General features: G+C 43.1%; 2 protein-coding genes and 1 long non-coding RNA gene across 6 annotated transcripts in view; 1 reads left to right on the forward strand and 2 right to left on the reverse strand.

Moving 5' to 3' along the window:
- LOC106112343 (endoplasmic reticulum-Golgi intermediate compartment protein 3-like) overlaps nt 1-4,639 on the forward strand; it is a 152,117-nt gene extending 147,478 nt beyond the window's left edge. Inside the window, exon 4 of the transcript XR_008744630.1 lies at nt 4,628-4,639. The gene's annotated coding sequence lies outside the window, so the exon portion shown is untranslated. The remainder of the gene's footprint in view (nt 1-4,627) is intronic.
- Nucleotides 1-19,288, reverse strand: part of MYO1D (myosin ID) — a 163,946-nt gene that overhangs the window by 134,091 nt on the left and 10,567 nt on the right. The window lies entirely within an intron of this gene.
- On the reverse strand, nt 116-2,903 carry LOC114011446 (uncharacterized). Its single transcript, XR_003553335.2, has 3 exons — nt 2,849-2,903; nt 2,354-2,418; nt 116-663 (listed from the first exon to the last, which is right to left on the reverse strand). It is a non-coding gene; the product is annotated as an uncharacterized LOC114011446 (long non-coding RNA).

Raw genomic sequence — 19,288 nt, forward strand, 5'->3', positions numbered from 1 at the left:
GGAATTCAGAGCCCTGTGAAATTATTTAAAACAGATATTTTTCAGACAACATATCAGCCCAAGAACTCAGGCAGGCTACTACTACTGTGAAATATCATTTGTTAGGTAACGAGCATTAGTTAGTGACAATCACCAAAAGTCAGAGCAATGTTACACTGTTTATCAAAAAGTTTAATAACAAAGTTTTCAGCCACAGATTATTTACTGAAAACACAATTTTAGCCTACAGTGGTGGTCAAGTGCATACTCTCAGCTTTGGCAGATCTAATTACACACTCAAAACCAGCAGCACAAAGTAAACCTGCACTGCTGCTCACTTCCAGGATTACTACATTCATTTTCGACACCAGTAACAAAGCAGTTGGTCCACTTTAAAGCAGGGCGTTAGATGAAACAACCTCCACAGGTCCCTTCCAAACAGCATTATTCCATGGCTGTGACATACATGTTGCAGCTTCAAATAATGGCTGAAAGTAACTGTTATTTCCAATAATAGCAGCACAGGTTTTCAAATTCATTTTGAAATTAATTAAAACAGATTTCTGAAAAAAAAAAATTAAATAATGTTTCAGAGCTATGATGCATGCTCCTCCAAATGCAGCTATGTTTCTTTTTGCCTCCTGTGAGCAATCAGTTGCTATGCCTTGGTAGAACAGCAACATACTGCAAGGGAACAAAGAAATACACTTTGAATCAACAAGTCTGACAGTCACAAGCTGTCAATCTCTTTAAATCTTTCAAAAATATACATGAATTCACTTATTACATGGAAAAAATAATCTTTTCTATGTTATTTTTCTATGTTTAAGTTAAGAGATTCATGTTACCCTCACATTCATACATGCGGCAGAAGAAATGGTTGGATATCTCATCAACACTTGCACAGTTGGAATAATACAGATCTTACTGAATTACTAGTAATTAGAAACATTCACATATCAGCTCCCCAACATGCTTAGCAATCATCCTCCCACCAGCAATAACAAATGAACGAAATGGATTTATTGCCAGTTTTCCAAGGACTTCTGAAAACAACTGAAGGCTTCAAACTTCTCAAAAGACTTTGCTTTGATATTTGGAAAGCATGGGGAATCCATATATTTAGGCATCTACTAGCAATCCATAGTGGAATACAACTGTCAACCATTACATATCAAAACACACATACCATGACTTCAGTGCTGTAAAACCCACGTAAAATGCACATTTATCTGATAAGAAGCAGCAGCAAAGCTGGCATTCTCTCCCCAAAGTGGCCTTTTGTTATTTAAAGAAATTCTGTTCAGATCTGGCTCAAGCATAACACTGTCTTCCACACCTATTAATGAAAGAGTTTCAACCCACAACATCCACAACCCTTACTACTTGCATTTTAAATATTTAATAAATTTTACTGCAACAGTCACTACTACATTATTGTGTACATTACTGTGTACACATCCAAATCCAGTCCACTCTCACTACAGAATTTGCATGGTCTATTTCTTTTTTACTTACACAATCCAGTAAGAAAATGCATCTATAGCTTTGGGATATAATGAAATGGTTTGATGCACTTGCAGATAAGGCCAGGGTTCCAGCGATTCATTCATAGCACTTTCATGCAGTGCCAAAAAAATTACTACAAATCCTGGTTTTGTCAAAAGGAGAGTGGAATGTATTTATGAAATGACTCTTTTCCTCCTAAATATATTCAAGAGAGACTTACAGAAGAAGAAATAAAGCTTAGTTATTTCCTGTTCGCATCTCTGTCCTTTGAGAAAGAGAACAAAGGAATTTGACACTTCATATCCACACTCATCTTGAGTACCCCTCCTTTGGCTTTTTAACCAGAGTACAGACTCGCATTAACAGTTAAGGAGATGTCCTACATACAGAAAAATCAGAGGCTTTGACAAGTTGCTGCTATGGTGCATAGGTCGTTAACACTGATAAGCAAATGCCAGGAAATAAGGACGATTATTAACACCATATCTTCACTTCTCTCAAAGTCCCAGGTCACAGCAGATAAAAACCAGCTAATTATTTCTTCTACTTTTTCTCTCACACAAGCAAGCTTCATCTGTTGAAGCTACTTGCTTGCATAGTGAAATTTCTGTCTCAGTCCTTAAAGAAATACAGTTCAGGAGGGAAAAAATGGTTCTAGGAAATGGGCCACGCAAAAACCCTTCTAAACTGTCCAGTAACCTGATACAAGAAAAATCCTTTCCTGAGTCCAAATCTGTTGATGTAACCTCAAGCAAGACAGACAAGGGATCCAAAACAGTTTAACACTACTTGAAGAGGCAGATCACCCTGAAAATATCCCATCTGGGCTGCAGCTCATCTGGAGAAGAGAACAATAGACACCCACCAGCCAAAGCACTGTGCCAGGATGAAGGATTCCTGCATGGCCTCTGCAAACACTAAGTGGAAATCCTAGAACACAGGATCAATATAAACAAAAACCTAAACCTGTGCAACCAACCAGCAACGATAACTCACAATTTCCCCTCTACTACCTAGTGCTGCTTTACCAGTGTTACTCCTTAAAATCTTTCTCTCCCCCCTTTTTTCGGTGGGGATAGCAGGGAGTGAGAAGTGGGTAGAGAAGGAAGGCTGGAAGGAGAGGCGATAACAGAAAAAAGTGTAATTCCATCAGCTCAAGTTTGAGGGTTTGCTTCTCCACTTCTAGTTTAAACAAGTCAAACTTTATTTACTTTATTTATGTATTCCCACAAACCACTAGTAACTCTTCATCCCAATAACCATCTCTATTTCTTATAATTTACCCTATTTTAAATACAGAGAAACAAAACTGTTTGTAGTTATTAAAACAAAACCCTGCTAGTATTTTATGAAGCCATACCAACACTTCCTTGTCTTTACTGATGCATCTCCTCCAACTGCATCCTTGAGCCTCATGAATGTCTTCTAGAAGCACACTGAACTGGTGGCTGGTAATCACTTGTGCATGTAGTGTCCTCTAATCATCCTCTGCCACTAATCCATGACCTCGTAATTTACAGCACATTACTCACCTGTAAACAAATGGCTCAGTGTTTTGTATAATTGGATTCCATCTGCAAGGTGATCCAGGCTTCTTCAAGAGGAGCACCACCTCCCCCATTCGTCCCATCATTAATGTTATGAATCTAGCTTTTACACAAAGGCTACCTCAGCAACATCCATATCATCTTTGTGATCCACTGCGGGGAGATTCTTCTTCTATAGGCCAGTTGATGCAAGGCAGCTCACAAGCACAGCATCTTCGATAGCTCCTTCTCAAGCAGATGTTTCTGCCAGTCACATGGCCTAGCATCTGCAGCAGTCCTCAGAGAGGGATCTTCCTCAACAGGTCTTTGCACATACACACTCTCAGAGCTCTTCAACAGTCCACATTCTGCACCACACACCGTGGCTGCTCCCACGAGGCACCGTAATGTAGGCCAGGTTACATTTTTCTTTAATTTGAGTAGCCCCGGAGGACAAAGCCAGCTTGCCAAACCCCTGTGGGGAGCAGTGCTTGCATTTCCAGCCTGCCAGTCCTGCATCCATGTTAACCAGCACACTGCCATAAGCCTTCTACTAGCTACCAGCATTCAGGCAGATGAAATTCTGGGGCTGATTCATCAACTGCATTGCCCAGGTTTCCACTGCCTATATAAAGACTTCTTTAACATCACTAGCTCCTGTATGGTGTCCATGTTGCAGAAGTGGGGTTCACTTCCTGCTAGGAGATCTCTGAAGCTTCTTCCCTAGGGTCCCTGCACTGAGAATATGGTGGCAAAAGGCAGCTCTGCATACAGCCACCTCAGCTCTGCAGCTTTGTTAGCTGGAGCTCCACAAGGTGAGAAAACAGCCTCAGCCAGAGAGAAGCACAGGCACATTCTCCCAGCACCATGCCTAGGTGGCTGCACTCTGCCAGGACAGAGCTGCTTCTCAGTGGAGCTCCCATATCCATTTGTCAATGGTGTGGTTAATTTGCAACCAGATCATCCACTCTGGGCAACTGAGGATTAAAAGTACAGGAAATAAAACAAGTATTACTAAAACTAAACATTAACTTACTGCTGATTGACTGTTTTTAAGCCTTCCATCTACCTCATTAAGTAGGGAAAGATGATGGTGCTAACACGCAGGTGTTACTGCCAACGTAAAGCACTGTTGCAGTTCCAGGCAGTACAACAATGTACACACAACACAAAACACAATCTCCACAAACTAGGGAGACTTTCAGAAATTTGCGGTTCTTTCTGATCATTTATTGCTGGCCTCCTTCCTGATTATCCCCTTCCAAATGAAGGCAGTACTCATATTCTTGTTTCAACTGGATGGTTCAGAGTGCTTTGCTCCTGAAGTCCCTCCTTGATCATCTGCTTTAATTCTGTTTCCAAAGATATTTCAAAGGAGAGCACATAACTAAGCTCCACTGGTGCGAGCAGCAACGTGAAACTGCACTGACTGTGTAACACACTTCTTTCTCCACAGGTTTATAAACAGACAGTCCTTTCTTCTTAAGAGCAGCCTCTCTAGTGCAAACTAACACAATCATATGACACCACAGACTTCATAATACACTGACCAACTGTTAATACACAAAGTACCATACATCACACGCCATATGGCATGTTCAAAAACTGCATAGACGTGTGCAACTGGTTATTTAAACATAGGCTCTTGCTGTACTTCTCAGTTTCTGCACAGCATTGATTGCTTTGTAAAAGTGTAATTATAATGCAAAGGCTAAGAAGATGGGCACATGTGATGTTTTCATCACATGTTAATCAGATATAATCAGTACATATCAAAACAAAGTTATCCGAAGGTAGTATTTTAAAAGCTTCTAAACTATATTACCACACTGGCCAAGCAGTAGTACCCATTTTCAAATTACATCTTGTTGGATAATGATAAATTCAACACCACTGCAATTACTGAGGCTGTTGTCTTCATGGTTTGACCAGGAATAGCAGTGTGCTGTGCAGCTGAGTGGTATTTGACAGGATTTGCAACTATTAAAACGACCCAGAGAAATAACCAAAAATTCACAAGGGACCAGTTCCTGATACTCAAACTGAAAGGCCTGTCAACGTATCTGAACAGATTAAAGAACTGTTATTAAATCAATGGTATCAACCCAGTAACCTACATTAGCAGATTGCAACCCTTTACAAGCCATTGATCATTTATAACAGCATTTTTATTGCTGCTTCACAAACCCTGGAATTCGTTCATGGCCCATCCATGTCCCTCTCTCTCCCTCACATTGTACCCAACCTTAATTAAAAAAAAGAAAAGAGGGGGGGGGCAGGGGAAGGAGGGAAAATTATTTGACACAGCCACCTTCACATCACAACTGCAAGCAACGAAAAGAGAAGTCCAGCTAGGCTGTGATTTTTAGCCATGTTCAGCCAAAAGTCAGGCAGGTGGTCTGCATTGGTGTTCCCATTATGAAATTCCCCCAGGAAGTTCACAGGTTCACAAGGGGCACTGGAAGAATGAGATAAACCCAAGCATAGACTTGGGCTCAGAACAGTAGAGCAAGCAGTTGTTTGTATACGTTATTTTAATGGGTAACAAACCCAATTCAGGCAGCACGCACAGATCTATAGGAGAAAGCGCAATTCAGGAGCAAAATGAGCTGTAGTGTGAGCAAAGACAGTTTATTAGCTGTGAACATGGAACTAGCCAGACAAGCAAGCAGGATTTCTGGCAGCACCACTTACTCTGGGATCAAGGTATTATTTCAGCTATTGACAGATTATTCAGTGAGGCATCCAAACAAAAGTCTGTTTCAAAAAAAAAAAAAAAAAAAAAAAAAAGGTCTGACATTATAGAAGGACACATGCTGCCAGGCACTCCAAGGCAGAATTGCAATTACAGGCATTGCCTCCTTCACAGCTGGCACTCACAATCTATAATCATAATAAAAAGTAGGATGTTAAAAGAACAAGCATCCTGTATAGATCTGAAAGAAATGAATACAATAAAAATAGCTGTAAACTAGTTCCAGTGACCTGTGGACCACAAAACCCTCCAGCAGAAGAAAGACCTGCACATCCCTCCATAGCAAAATAAATCTGTGCCAGGCTGGTACCTTCAGTTAAAGGGGCATAACTTTGAAAATCAACCCCTCAGCCAGTTTGTCCAAGGCCTGTGCAGCTGGTCTGTCAGCAACACATTGACTTGGTTCATCCCTTTAGTACCTGTTAAACCTGCAGTAAATATATGAGTATCTTGACCATAGAATACTAATCTGACCTTTCCCAAGATGACAGTTGATACCACCTCCCAGACAGAGTACCGTAAAAGCATTAAACAGGAAAAACACTTTTAGCAAGTTAGTTCCTCCACCACTGATAACAATCCCTACTTTTTGCCTTAGGGCCAGGAAGCTCAGTGAAACTTTCACACAGGTATTGAACTAGAACACAGGACTGTTCTTAGGAAAGTGGGATCTTTGTGCCAGAGCATCCTCCATGACTGCTCCTGCCATGCTCTCCTAGGCGAGGGAGGGAAGGCAGATGGACTGAGCAGGAGGGGTTGGGTGTGATGAGCTGCCTCTTGTGCAGATGCCCGCAGATGCCCACAGCTGCCTGGAGCAGCAGCTGAGGCCCAGGACTGCCTTCAATCCCTGTTCACCAATATAGAAGCAAACGCTGGAGAATTCAGAGAAACCAAAGTTTATGTTCAACACAGTAGCGAAACATCATCTGAACAGTTTGTACAAATCATAAAATTACTTAAGAGGAAGAAAAGGAAGTAAGTTTCCACAACAGGATTAGACACTAATGTGAAACTCCAAGACACACTGATGAGCACAGGCAAAAGCCTTGTCACTCTTGACACAATCTAGTTCTTGTCAAGCTTTGCCTTCCCAGAATTTGAATGTGTGAGGAAGAGGTTGAGGATGACCCAATGAGGAGCTGCTCTCCAGAACATTCCATGGTGTTGCACTTAGGCACAGTTTCTCCAAACTTAAAATGTGCCCAGGATCTTGAGAAATCCTGTGTCTCCAGTGTACTTTCAGGCAACACAAAACATTTTCAGCACCAGACCTTTTCTCTTCTCTCCTGCTGCAGTTGAGCAGGACATAAGCAGGGCACTAGCCCTTGGCAGTCACTTGCCACTGGGCTTGGTACGTCCTCACTCGGCCCCACAGACCCTCTCACCCTAAAAGCTACTCCTGCTGCCAACTCTCTGATAGCAGTCCAGTTGATAGTGTTTTCTGTGTGAAGTTTTGGAGGACATGCAAGAAGGCAATTAACTATCAGAAAACAAACATCCAAAATTCTGATTCTATCTAAGTCTCCTCCACGCCCAAATAATATCAAATAGTTTAAGGATTCCCTAAATTGAAATACAACTAACACAAGGCTTAAAGGTCATCCGAAAGGAAAACTGCAATAAAAAAAACGGCCTGTCAATTCCACACGTTATTCCAGACTGCCTTGACTCCATTTAGGGCAAAGAAAAAATCCTAAGGAAAATGAAGTAGCTGGTTAAAGAGAATTATTTAAGGAGGTCCTTAACAATTCTTTCCAATATCAGGAAAGGGGATTTTAAAAACACCTCAGCTGTGGCTACCGAGCCAGCAGTGCTAGATTTCTTGTTCCTTTGAACGCATCTCTGATGGCAGGCTTGCCCCACCTCATCCTGGGTAAAGCCCCACAAGATATTCCTCTCGAGCTGTATCACTGTTCAGCGGAGTCCACACCGACTGTGTGGCACCTCTCGGAGTTTTTCCACAAGACAATGACACACAGAAGTTGCAGGCTGCAACCTCAAAGCACTTTGGATAACGTGAAATCAGAAATTTTTCCTGATTGTTTTCTCATTTTCCTGGCTATCAGCACTCAGGATAGTCATGGATCAGCAAGGTAACTTGAAGGAAATGAAACGCAGCTGTTGCGATACCGTAAATAAGGAAACTGTGCCTTTATAACCATACCTCACCCATGTTTTATTCCTGCATGCACTGACACTTAGAATGTTATTGCTACAGCAGAGGACATCAAGCTTGAAACTGCTTCCTTGTTAAAATCACTGCTTTGTTGCCAAATAAATAGTATCTTACATAATATGGCCTCTATCCAAACTAACAAAAGCTTTCCGAAGAAATCAACATGCCTTAAATTAGAGTTGCTTTAAGATTTTAAGTAAACTTCATAAACTCTTTAAGCCATATCAATCTCTCATCTGTTGCAGATGTGTATTATGCCTTCAGACCTTACTAAAAAAAAAAACCAAGTAAAAGCATCTGCCAGCTGATTCTTTGCACTAGGAACTACAACCATCATATGCAGCCACAAAATGTCACTTTGAAAAATATGTTCAGATGGGCCTATACTTTCAGTATTTAAGCTCCCTTGATAGCCTGCATTTACTATAGATAAAAATCAAATCAGTCTTTTCACAAATATCCTTCCCTTGAGTTATTTAAAAAAGTACCTTAGAGTCAACATCAATTCAGCACAAAACTAGTGACAAGCTTAAGCACACACAAACCAAAAGGAAATCAAACTACTAAGGAAAATGAAATTACATCCTGCCAGACTAAGAACTCATCTGTATGCAGAAAGATTGACTGCATAAAATATATGCTGTTTTTTACAAAGAAAACACTTTCTCTAACACATGGTCTTCAGTGGTTGTGCAGTTCCCTGCATGCTGACTACATTTACTTTCAGTACAGTGTTGGTAGGAAAACAACATACAGGTTACCACTTCTGCTAGTTAAAGAAAGGACTAAGGACACAAGACAAACACCACAACCAAAAGCAGTGCTGTCACTGTGCCTGCTGGTTGCATACACGTTGGATCTCGGACAATAACAACATTATACAAATATCCAAAAGCCATTTATAGTCCTCCTACCTAACCGTTACAATCTGAGAGAGGGAGGCTGGAAGTTTTCTAGAACATTTAAAATTTGGGTTCAGGTAAGTGCTTTCTGCTCTGAACAGAGCCTCAGTAAAATAAAACTTCCATGAAATTTACGGATATACCAACAAGAACCTTTGCTGGCCAACAAGGAGAGATTAAAAAAAGAGAAATGACAGCAGCCTACTCCTGAAGTCAAAACTGAATTCCTGTTCAAAATCAAATACAGCAGTAGAACTGCTGAGAATTTGGAGCTTTTGAATAAAAAATAATTCATATCTTGAAAGTTGCTAAAATTATCCATCAATTCTCCTTTATCACTCACTTCTCAAGGATCTTTTAAATATGGGTTACTATCTCACCACATCTAAAAAGCTCCAATCTTAATCCAGGACACCATTAAAGAAAGCTCTCAGATGAACCCAGTTACTTTTTCACCTCCAGAAAAATTATTACAAGAATATTCGAAAAATTCAGGCTGGCAAGCTGATACATCACTTTATCCAATCAGTCTCACGGAAGATAGTCAGCATTATTTGCAATGCCAGTTCATATGTCTTGAAAAGGCAAACTTTAGAATAAAGCTATAGCTGTCATCACGTCAATTCCGGAGGATGTTTCATTCCTTATCCATAAGCACGTTCACTGCATTCTCCGAAGCAAGAACCAATAGTACTTCTGATGTTTAGTGGGGGTCTGAAAAAATGCCATTCCACATTCTCACATGGATGGCAAACATGTTAGAAAGGTATATATAAAAAGGAGATTTCAGTACTGTTCTCTTGCTCCGGTTAAAGTATGAGACAGGAGACAGCATGAGAAAGTGTTATGGCAGATAAAATGCGATTCTTCAGAGTAACACTCCACTACATGGCAGCAATGACTTTCTCAGTCTCCACCTGCCAAAATAAATTTACTGCCATTTAAGGTTGTTAAAATTTTTCCCCGATTAATCATTGCTTCACTGCAACATCTGTCCAAGATGACTGTTTTGCTAAAGCTGGTTAGCCCACTGCAAGTAAGTTATGCAACCGCAGGCCATGCCGACACTCTGGCGTAACGTTTGTCTGTGCCAGCCACGAAGGGAAAAGCAGCAAAAGGAGTGGGAGCTTTCAAGGGTGGAGTATATCTAATAATAACAGGGCTGAAAAGCACCATCCCTCCCTGTGACACAACGAACATGAATCCAGTGAAGCTGGACCACCACCGAGCAGACAGGATTCTGCTAAAAACCTTTCCCAATCCAAAGAGTTATTCCCATTTTGACTGAAGGAATTTAAATCGAGAAGAATAAACCCATTTAGGTTTCCTACAGGTCACCATGTCGTTGGAGCCCCGAGGGAGCACTAAAGCATAGATAATCTCCTTTTAGGAAGTAATATCTGTAAATATTAGGAAGTAACTCTGTAAATTATAAACCCCCCAAAGAATCATCCTGACAAGGCTAATTTCATCCTGGAAATATATAGCTCACACGTTTATTTAGATTCTAGTGTTTAGCTTCAGTCATTTAATTCAGAAGTGGAGACAATTGCCTGCCATTTAACCTTCTCATTAATTTCAAAGGCAATTCTTCTTTCAACACCTGTCTGATATACATACAGCAAAGACCACTGCTCCTGGCTCCAAACAAACAATTTACAAAGGGCAGCCCAGAGGACAAAGATGTTATCAACAAAATGCCAGGGAACAGAAAAGAATGAGAAAGAGTGTCTTAAGCAGACAAGAGAATTGCAACTACAAATCTTCTTTAAAATCTATTCCATTTGTGTGTTCATCACACTAGTAGTTGAGAAATGCCACACAAGACCCAACTGCAGACACTGCTATCAACGATGAACTTTCTGGCAGGAAGACCTTGCCTTGGATGAGGCATTAGGAATTTTTACCTTCCTTCTGGATGTTTCAGTAGATGATGCTCTCAGAAGAGATCACAACACTAGTAGCTGAGGTACTATTTTCTGTACCTGACCAGACCAGTTCTTGCTCTCTAGGGAACTTGCACAGCACAGTTTCCAGATTAAAAGTGTTTTCTCCCCAGTTCTCTCACATCCTATCCTATCAGCTCCGAGATCTGCACAGCCCGCAAGGAATGGAACCACAGGTCAGTTCACCAATACAAAACCAGGCCCTTGCCGCAGCTGTAATTTTGCAACAGTGAAACTATCATTGAAATGGAGATTACCCAGGGACTATCTAAGAAATTAAAAAACGGGACTGGTGTGGCTCACACTAATTAACCACCAATACTCCCACAGGCTGATGCAAGCAGGAGTCTGAGGTCTACAGAAACCAGCCAAGAGGCAGAGTCAATGGCAGGAATAACACATTATTGCTTTCTGAAAGATGACCTTGGGCAACTGCCACTCCCAGTTATAAAATCAAGGCAGACAGGAGGCAGGGTAGCAGAAAAATATTAATGGAGACACACTCCAGCTTCACCTGGGGGGTTGGTTTGTCTTTAGGTGGACAAATGGGGGAAGAAAAAGCAAGCACAGAGATGAAGGCTACCAGTTAAAGTTCAGTGACTACTGCTTAAAATATTAAGTAGCCTAAATAATACACCCTGTAATAGCATGTCCTATTTTTAGTATACGTGGATCTGTCAAATATGAGTCATCTTTGGAGGAACTCCTAAATTGCTCTCCTAGCACAGTCACAGCTGCACATAGAAAAGAAGGAAATAGGTCCATAATAACAAAAAAAAAGCCACCTTCATGTTAATGCTAGTGTTGGCCAAATTTGTCAGGGAAGTCAGCTGGACAGTTTTAAAGCAAATGTTGATTAAGATCACAGGATGGTTATATTTGGAATACGAGGAACAATCTCACATGCTATCTTCACAAGTATGATCTAATAAATAAGTTTTCATGAGATCCCAGAATACACTTGGTAAGAAAGCATGTCAAACCAAGACAAGTAGATGCTATCTACTTAATAAGAAGGTGATTTATTATTACTATTTCAACTTCTTCTCTATGATGTAATTTAAGGCAAATCTAGCAAGAAAAATCCAAGCCACACAAAGAATGGCTAGTTACACTCTGCAAATGTGAAATCCAAAAGCAAAAGACTGACAAATACTGCAGTAGGATCCAGAAGCAACAGATAATAATTAATAGCATGCACAATTACAGAATGTAACAGCAAAGCAAAGAGTCGCTCCAGGGTAACGCAAGCAATACTTCAGTGGTTTCCAGAGGGTCAAGTGCTGGCTCAACAGTAAAGGCCCTTAAGAACATTTCTGAGGGGTGACAACATGTAAGATAACTATGCTAGAAAGGAAAAGTTAATACAAATATGCTCAGAAACAAGGGTTTCGATTGACACCTTCTACAAGGTCGCTGATGGGACAGGCAGAGCAGGAGGGCTCAGCAAGCAGATGGTGGGAATCGGAAGGGAGGAAGGGAGGAAGGGAGGAAGGGAGGAAGGGAGGAAGGGAGGAAGGGAGGAAGGGAGGAAGGGAGGAAGGGAGGAAGGGAGGAAGGGAGGAAGGGAGGAAGGGAGGAAGGGAGGAAGGGAGGAAGGGAGGAAGGGAGGAAGGGAGGAAGGGAGGAAGGGAGGAAGGGAGGAAGGGAGGAAGGGAGGAAGGGAGGAAGGGAGGAAGGGAGGAAGGGAGGAAGGGAGGAAGGGAGGAAGGGAGGAAGGGAGGAAGGGAGGAAGGGAGGAAGGGAGGAAGGGAGGAAGGGAGGAAGGGAGGAAGGGAGGAAGGGAGGAAGGGAGGAAGGGAGGAAGGGAGGAAGGGAGGAAGGGAGGAAGGGAGGAAGGGAGGAAGGGAGGAAGGGAGGAAGGGAGGAAGGGAGGAAGGGAGGAAGGGAGGAAGGGAGGAAGGGAGGAAGGGAGGAAGGGAGGAAGGGAGGAAGGGAGGAAGGGAGGAAGGGAGGAAGGGAGGAAGGGAGGAAGGGAGGAAGGGAGGAAGGGAGGAAGGGAGGAAGGGAGGAAGGGAGGAAGGGAGGAAGGGAGGAAGGGAGGAAGGGAGGAAGGGAGGAAGGGAGGAAGGGAGGAAGGGAGGAAGGGAGGAAGGGAGGAAGGGAGGAAGGGAGGAAGGGAGGAAGGGAGGAAGGGAGGAAGGGAGGAAGGGAGGAAGGGAGGAAGGGAGGAAGGGAGGAAGGGAGGAAGGGAGGAAGGGAGGAAGGGAGGAAGGGAGGAAGGGAGGAAGGGAGGAAGGGAGGAAGGGAGGAAGGGAGGAAGGGAGGAAGGGAGGAAGGGAGGAAGGGAGGAAGGGAGGAAGGGAGGAAGGGAGGAAGGGAGGAAGGGAGGAAGGGAGGAAGGGAGGAAGGGAGGAAGGGAGGAAGGGAGGAAGGGAGGAAGGGAGGAAGGGAGGAAGGGAGGAAGGGAGGAAGGGAGGAAGGGAGGAAGGGAGGAAGGGAGGAAGGGAGGAAGGGAGGAAGGGAGGAAGGGAGGAAGGGAGGAAGGGAGGAAGGGAGGAAGGGAGGAAGGGAGGAAGGGAGGAAGGGAGGAAGGGAGGAAGGGAGGAAGGGAGGAAGGGAGGAAGGGAGGAAGGGAGGAAGGGAGGAAGGGAGGAAGGGAGGAAGGGAGGAAGGGAGGAAGGGAGGAAGGGAGGAAGGGAGGAAGGGAGGAAGGGAGGAAGGGAGGAAGGGAGGAAGGGAGGAAGGGAGGAAGGGAGGAAGGGAGGAAGGGAGGAAGGGAGGAAGGGAGGAAGGGAGGAAGGGAGGAAGGGAGGAAGGGAGGAAGGGAGGAAGGGAGGAAGGGAGGAAGGGAGGAAGGGAGGAAGGGAGGAAGGGAGGAAGGGAGGAAGGGAGGAAGGGAGGAAGGGAGGAAGGGAGGAAGGGAGGAAGGGAGGAAGGGAGGAAGGGAGGAAGGGAGGAAGGGAGGAAGGGAGGAAGGGAGGAAGGGAGGAAGGGAGGAAGGGAGGAAGGGAGGAAGGGAGGAAGGGAGGAAGGGAGGAAGGGAGGAAGGGAGGAAGGGAGGAAGGGAGGAAGGGAGGAAGGGAGGAAGGGAGGAAGGGAGGAAGGGAGGAAGGGAGGAAGGGAGGAAGGGAGGAAGGGAGGAAGGGAGGAAGGGAGGAAGGGAGGAAGGGAGGAAGGGAGGAAGGGAGGAAGGGAGGAAGGGAGGAAGGGAGGAAGGGAGGAAGGGAGGAAGGGAGGAAGGGAGGAAGGGAGGAAGGGAGGAAGGGAGGAAGGGAGGAAGGGAGGAAGGGAGGAAGGGAGGAAGGGAGGAAGGGAGGAAGGGAGGAAGGGAGGAAGGGAGGAAGGGAGGAAGGGAGGAAGGGAGGAAGGGAGGAAGGGAGGAAGGGAGGAAGGGAGGAAGGGAGGAAGGGAGGAAGGGAGGAAGGGAGGAAGGGAGGAAGGGAGGAAGGGAGGAAGGGAGGAAGGGAGGAAGGGAGGAAGGGAGGAAGGGAGGAAGGGAGGAAGGGAGGAAGGGAGGAAGGGAGGAAGGGAGGAAGGGAGGAAGGGAGGAAGGGAGGAAGGGAGGAAGGGAGGAAGGAGGTCTGTCAACCCGAGTGAGCAGAAGTCCCAGGACCCCCAGCATCACCTTGTGTCACCAGTTTCCCACCCTGGAAGGCTCTTGGGGATCCTGAGAGAGAAGCAACAGATCCTTTTTCCAACCAAATCAGTTCTCAGGCATTCCCAGACATCAGCATTTAAAAGCACCTAAGGGCAGGGACATCCCCTGTGAAAACCCTGGGTTCTTGCATCACATAAAATCCTGTCAAAGTGAATTCTGACATTACCTGCTCCAAAAAAGCTTTCTGTTGTTGGTGCCTTCTCTGTGTTCACACAAAATTTCTGGGAGACTAAAAACAACTCCACTCTTCTACCCTGAGTGAAAGATGTGACTTCAAAGGCAAAATCCTTGGTACGCAAACTCTATGGCAGAAGTTAATGCCGGACAACCCAAGAGGTCAGTGGCAGCAACAGCAGCACTGAGCAGGGAGGTAAACACAAGGCAAGACTACAGACTGAAAAATAATATTCACAACTGGCATTCGTGATTTATTCCATGGGTCTCATGACAATTATTGTTTTTCTTAAAAATACATCCTCCTAGAGTAGAATGAATACAACCATCTTCAGCTTTATTAAGAGGTTTTTAGCTTTCATCACTGTAAAGAAAAGCTTAAAAGCAACCACAGCATATCCCAAAGGCTTAAACATCAGAAAGCAAAAAATCAAATCAGTAAAGAGTTGAATTTGTCAGTGCTGCTCACTCACCACTTAGACCCAGTGAGTGTCCTTACTGACAGATGGACAGTTCGTACATGATAAGGGATAGGATGTTTTTTCATGTTATTTCCTCCCCACATTAAAAAAAAAAAAAAAAAAGGAGGGCTATTTTTGGTATTCATTGCACACACTGGAGAGTACAAAGAATACCAAACCCAGGTAAAAACTACAAAAAAATTGCTGTCTTCAGCGACAGGGATTTTTAGTTTGCAAAATATCCATTACACTCCATTACTCACAGAATGATAAAATGAGAGTCTCAAAGGCTCCCACTACCCATGTGGACACCCAGTGATGACCAGATGGGTGGGCACAATTGTGCCATTTTCCTATTTTCCCAGTTCCTTGGGATCTGGCCATTAGTGCTATCAGCTTCTACATCACATGCCTCATTAAGACAAACAGAGGCTGCTGCTCATTTATCTTAAACTGTTCGGGGCTAAGCCAAGCCAATACATCTGCATATGAAAGGTTAAGAGGGTTGGGGTTTTTTTTCCCCTGAAAGCTTTCCCAGATTGGTTATGGGGCTTACCATACTCATCAAGACAGCCCAGAATTTGGCACTTGAGGTGAAAAATGCTTTGGCACTGCACAAAGGATGTGAAAGTGTGGGAATTCCTACTCGCACAAGACTTCTAACACATAACCGACATACAGGTACAGAGGAGCCTTCAAAAAGGCAGAAAAGTGTCTTGATAAAAATAACCCACAAAGCTGACCCTGACTACTTGAATGTCTGAGCTCTCCAGTCTTCCCACATCGCTAGTACAACATAAACCAGACCTACTGACCAAGCCAGTCTTTCAGTAAGCACCTGTTAATTTGTTCCATCCTGCAATTTATTTTAGTTTAATAGCATACATTAGTAAATGTAATCCTAGCAAATTTTTCCTCTAGTCAAGGCACTACAAAATGTCTTAAAAACTAACTAAATTTACTGTATTTAACTTACATTTTTCTAGATACAAGGACAATACAGGAAAACCAGAAGGTTAAAACATATCAGATTGAGTTTAACATTTTAAAAGATTACGACCCAGTTCAACAGTTTTCACGATTCTACTACAATGTTTGCTACACAATACATTTTTACCGCTCCCAAGCTAGTCTATACAATAAAACAAGTGAAATAAATCTGTCTATCTGTGCAGGGTTTACTCACTAACCTCAGTAAACAGTCTCATAGCAAAGCAGCTGAATTGCCAGTTACAAATCAACTATGGAAAAAAAAAAAAAATCACAGGAGGAGACCAAGATCAGCTAAAGAGTTTTCTCCCCAATTCCAGTAGCAACAAATCTGGGCTGGCCTCTGAAGTCTGACATGACCTATGTGCATGACCAGAGCCCCAAAACATCATCACCTCAGACAAGTCATGAAAACAGCAAAGATCTACCTGCTCTAAGCCAACTGCTTCAATTGTTCCTTCACAGAGCAAGCAGCAGGTGCTGCCTTGGCTCCAATGGGAGGATCAAAGATCCAGAAACCCAACCGAAAAGCAGGAAAAAAATAATCAGGCATTCTTGTAAATGAAAATGTTGAAATTTACATTGCTACTTGTTTCCTGCATGACAGGGGATGATATACATAGCACCTTTTAAAAGATAAGTGTCCACCATCATGCTTTCCTGCCTTTCATACTTTACCTACCAGCTGGAAGTCTAACTAACACTCCTCTGCTCCTCATGGCAGGAGCACTCAGTATCCAAACCCCACAACATCCGTCGCTCCAGGCAGGTGGGATGACTGACTGGCACTGGCCAGTAAAGACTGGAAGAGATGAGGAGGCACCAACAGCTGATGAAGTGGCTCACCAACTCCAGCAATAGAAAGAAAATTCTCTTCCTCCCTACAGACTTGTGTCTCACCTGTGGAGAAACTGTCTGAAAACTGGGAAAAACTGTTTCAATAGTTCCAGCAACAAAAAGAGAATATGTCCTACTCCCCTGTAGGGACCAGTACCTCAGCTATTACAGTAAGCATCCTTTTACTCAGAAGAGAGAATATAGAGCGTACACACCATGGGGTACCCTGTGGTTTTACCTGCACGACCACAGCGAGGACATAAGGAAGGGGGATGAAAAATACACCTCGACCCTAGAGGCACTGGTATGTGAACTGCAAGGAAAAACAATCACAAATGGGGGTTCTTCCAGTCCTCCTGCTCCAGTCTCCAGTGGGCAGTTCCTCAGACAGAGTGGAAGGGCTGATCTTACTCCTGACCCTATGGAAAGGAATTCTAAACTGTTTCTACAAGCAGTGAGAGGAGAATCCCATGGCCAGGACTAGAGGGACCCTGCCTCTGGCCAGGTGGAGGAGAGGGACAACTGGGTTTTCTGGTCTCTGTGGATCCGATGGCCTGGCACGTCAGACCCACAGGAGTATAAGGCTCTAGCAGATACAGGTACACAACATACTCTAATGCCATCAAGTTACACAGGGGTGACAAGTACACATGGAATTGACTGCCCCACGAGTCAAAACACAGCCCTACCATTTGCCATGGACTGATCCAGACTGCACTGGAACAGGGTGAAGCTCTGGAACACCTGCAATACATCAGTTGCCACTCCACTACCCACAGGAATGGAGTGACAGTACCTAAAAAGAAAGAAGGCAGCCAAAATGTTCTGGTTAAAAATAAGACTCACTTTGACAACAAGCAGCTCCCTGGCTTTAAGTCTCCAAAAAACGTAAGCCCTTAATGGAAAACATGTTTTCTACCAACTAATTGGAAAAATTAAGCAAAATATTCCCAATTATTTCAAAATTGTTCAACTTGACTTCTGCTTCCAATCAAGTTCAGCTTGTATAGTTTTATACCGGGTTTAAAAAGGTTTACACGTATCTACATTTTCTTGGCATTTCCTCAAAGGGGTTTAAGTTCAGTATAACTAATAAAGGTTCAGAGAATTAGCTTCCAGAGACTGGAGATGTCTAGCTTAGGAATGTCTGCATCCTTAAAAGCCAGGATGCAGTACAGCCCAAAAACCAAATTAAGAACAAAGACAAGATTTCTATTGTTTGTTTTGTTAGAGACATAAATGCTACATTTAACAGGAAAAAAAGGGAAACAAATATACTCCTTTTTATATACTAATTCCTGCAGGCATACACAAATGTCGTTAGTGTTCTCTTCAACTAAAAGAGGTCAGTACATAAACCACATAAAGCAAAGTTACTTTCTTACTGTGACACAGGCAAAACTCAAAAAAGGAAACATACTATTATCAAGAATCATTGTCCACAAAGTTATGTATCTAACCCTTGGTCTTATTTTAGAAAGTCTCCCTGGTAATTTGTCTGTGCTTTTGAAAAGCAAGTAATATGTTCTGAATTATAAGAGGTTACAGGGACATTTTTGTGGTAAATTTGGACTTTCATTTGCAAAAAAAAAAAAAAAAAAAAAGAAAAAGAAAAAAACACACAAAAAAAACCCCACCTCAGTACTACAGAAATCCTTTGGAAATAACATTTTCTCGTCATTGCTAAGCACTTTTCAACAAAGTTTAATTGCCAGTGTTCCAAGGAGCTGTTTACATCCAGCTCTAAAAGAAGACTGGGGTACTTATGTCTCTGCAAGCAAAAGGAAAAGCAGCATTGTGTCTTTCTGATATTTTGAAAAGCAAACAAAAGAGTATAATCCCTGCAGTAGCAAGGGCAACAATTTTTCTAAGCAAGTTCACTTAAAGACTCCGAGTGCTCAGGGTCTGGTATTCTGGGATTTTTCTGGAGGCTTAAATTGTACTTACAGCTCTTTCAATCTTCTTTGATTCATTCCCCTGGTCTTTACACCCATGATCAAGAAGGATCAAAATGCCAAATAAGCTAGTATTAAGAAGTGGAAGGCACTATTTCTAGCCTCACAAGCTTATAAACTTTATATATATAAACTTATAAACAGTTGTTTTATAAACAGTGCACAGGAAGAAAGGCCTTCAAACAACAGTAGCTGGATTTTTCCTTTGAAGGTGAAACTTACTTTATAGTTCATCCTTGTAAACAAAATAACCTATTTAGGTGAATTTTAGCAATATGACTAAAAGCCGAAGTTTTACTGTAAACACCTAAAAGATGTCTAGCTATATGAAAGCTTCATTGTACTCTTGATAACCGTGATGTACAGGCTTTTACAACCACCAGAGTTTTTGCAGGCCGACACGCCAGATTTTACCACCTCAATATACCACAGAAGAGCTCTCCCGAAAGCAAGCAGTCTGTACAGTGGGAAAAGAGA

This window comes from Falco peregrinus, chromosome 18 (genome assembly GCF_023634155.1).
Source record: "Falco peregrinus isolate bFalPer1 chromosome 18, bFalPer1.pri, whole genome shotgun sequence".
Taxonomy (NCBI): domain Eukaryota; kingdom Metazoa; phylum Chordata; class Aves; order Falconiformes; family Falconidae; genus Falco; species Falco peregrinus.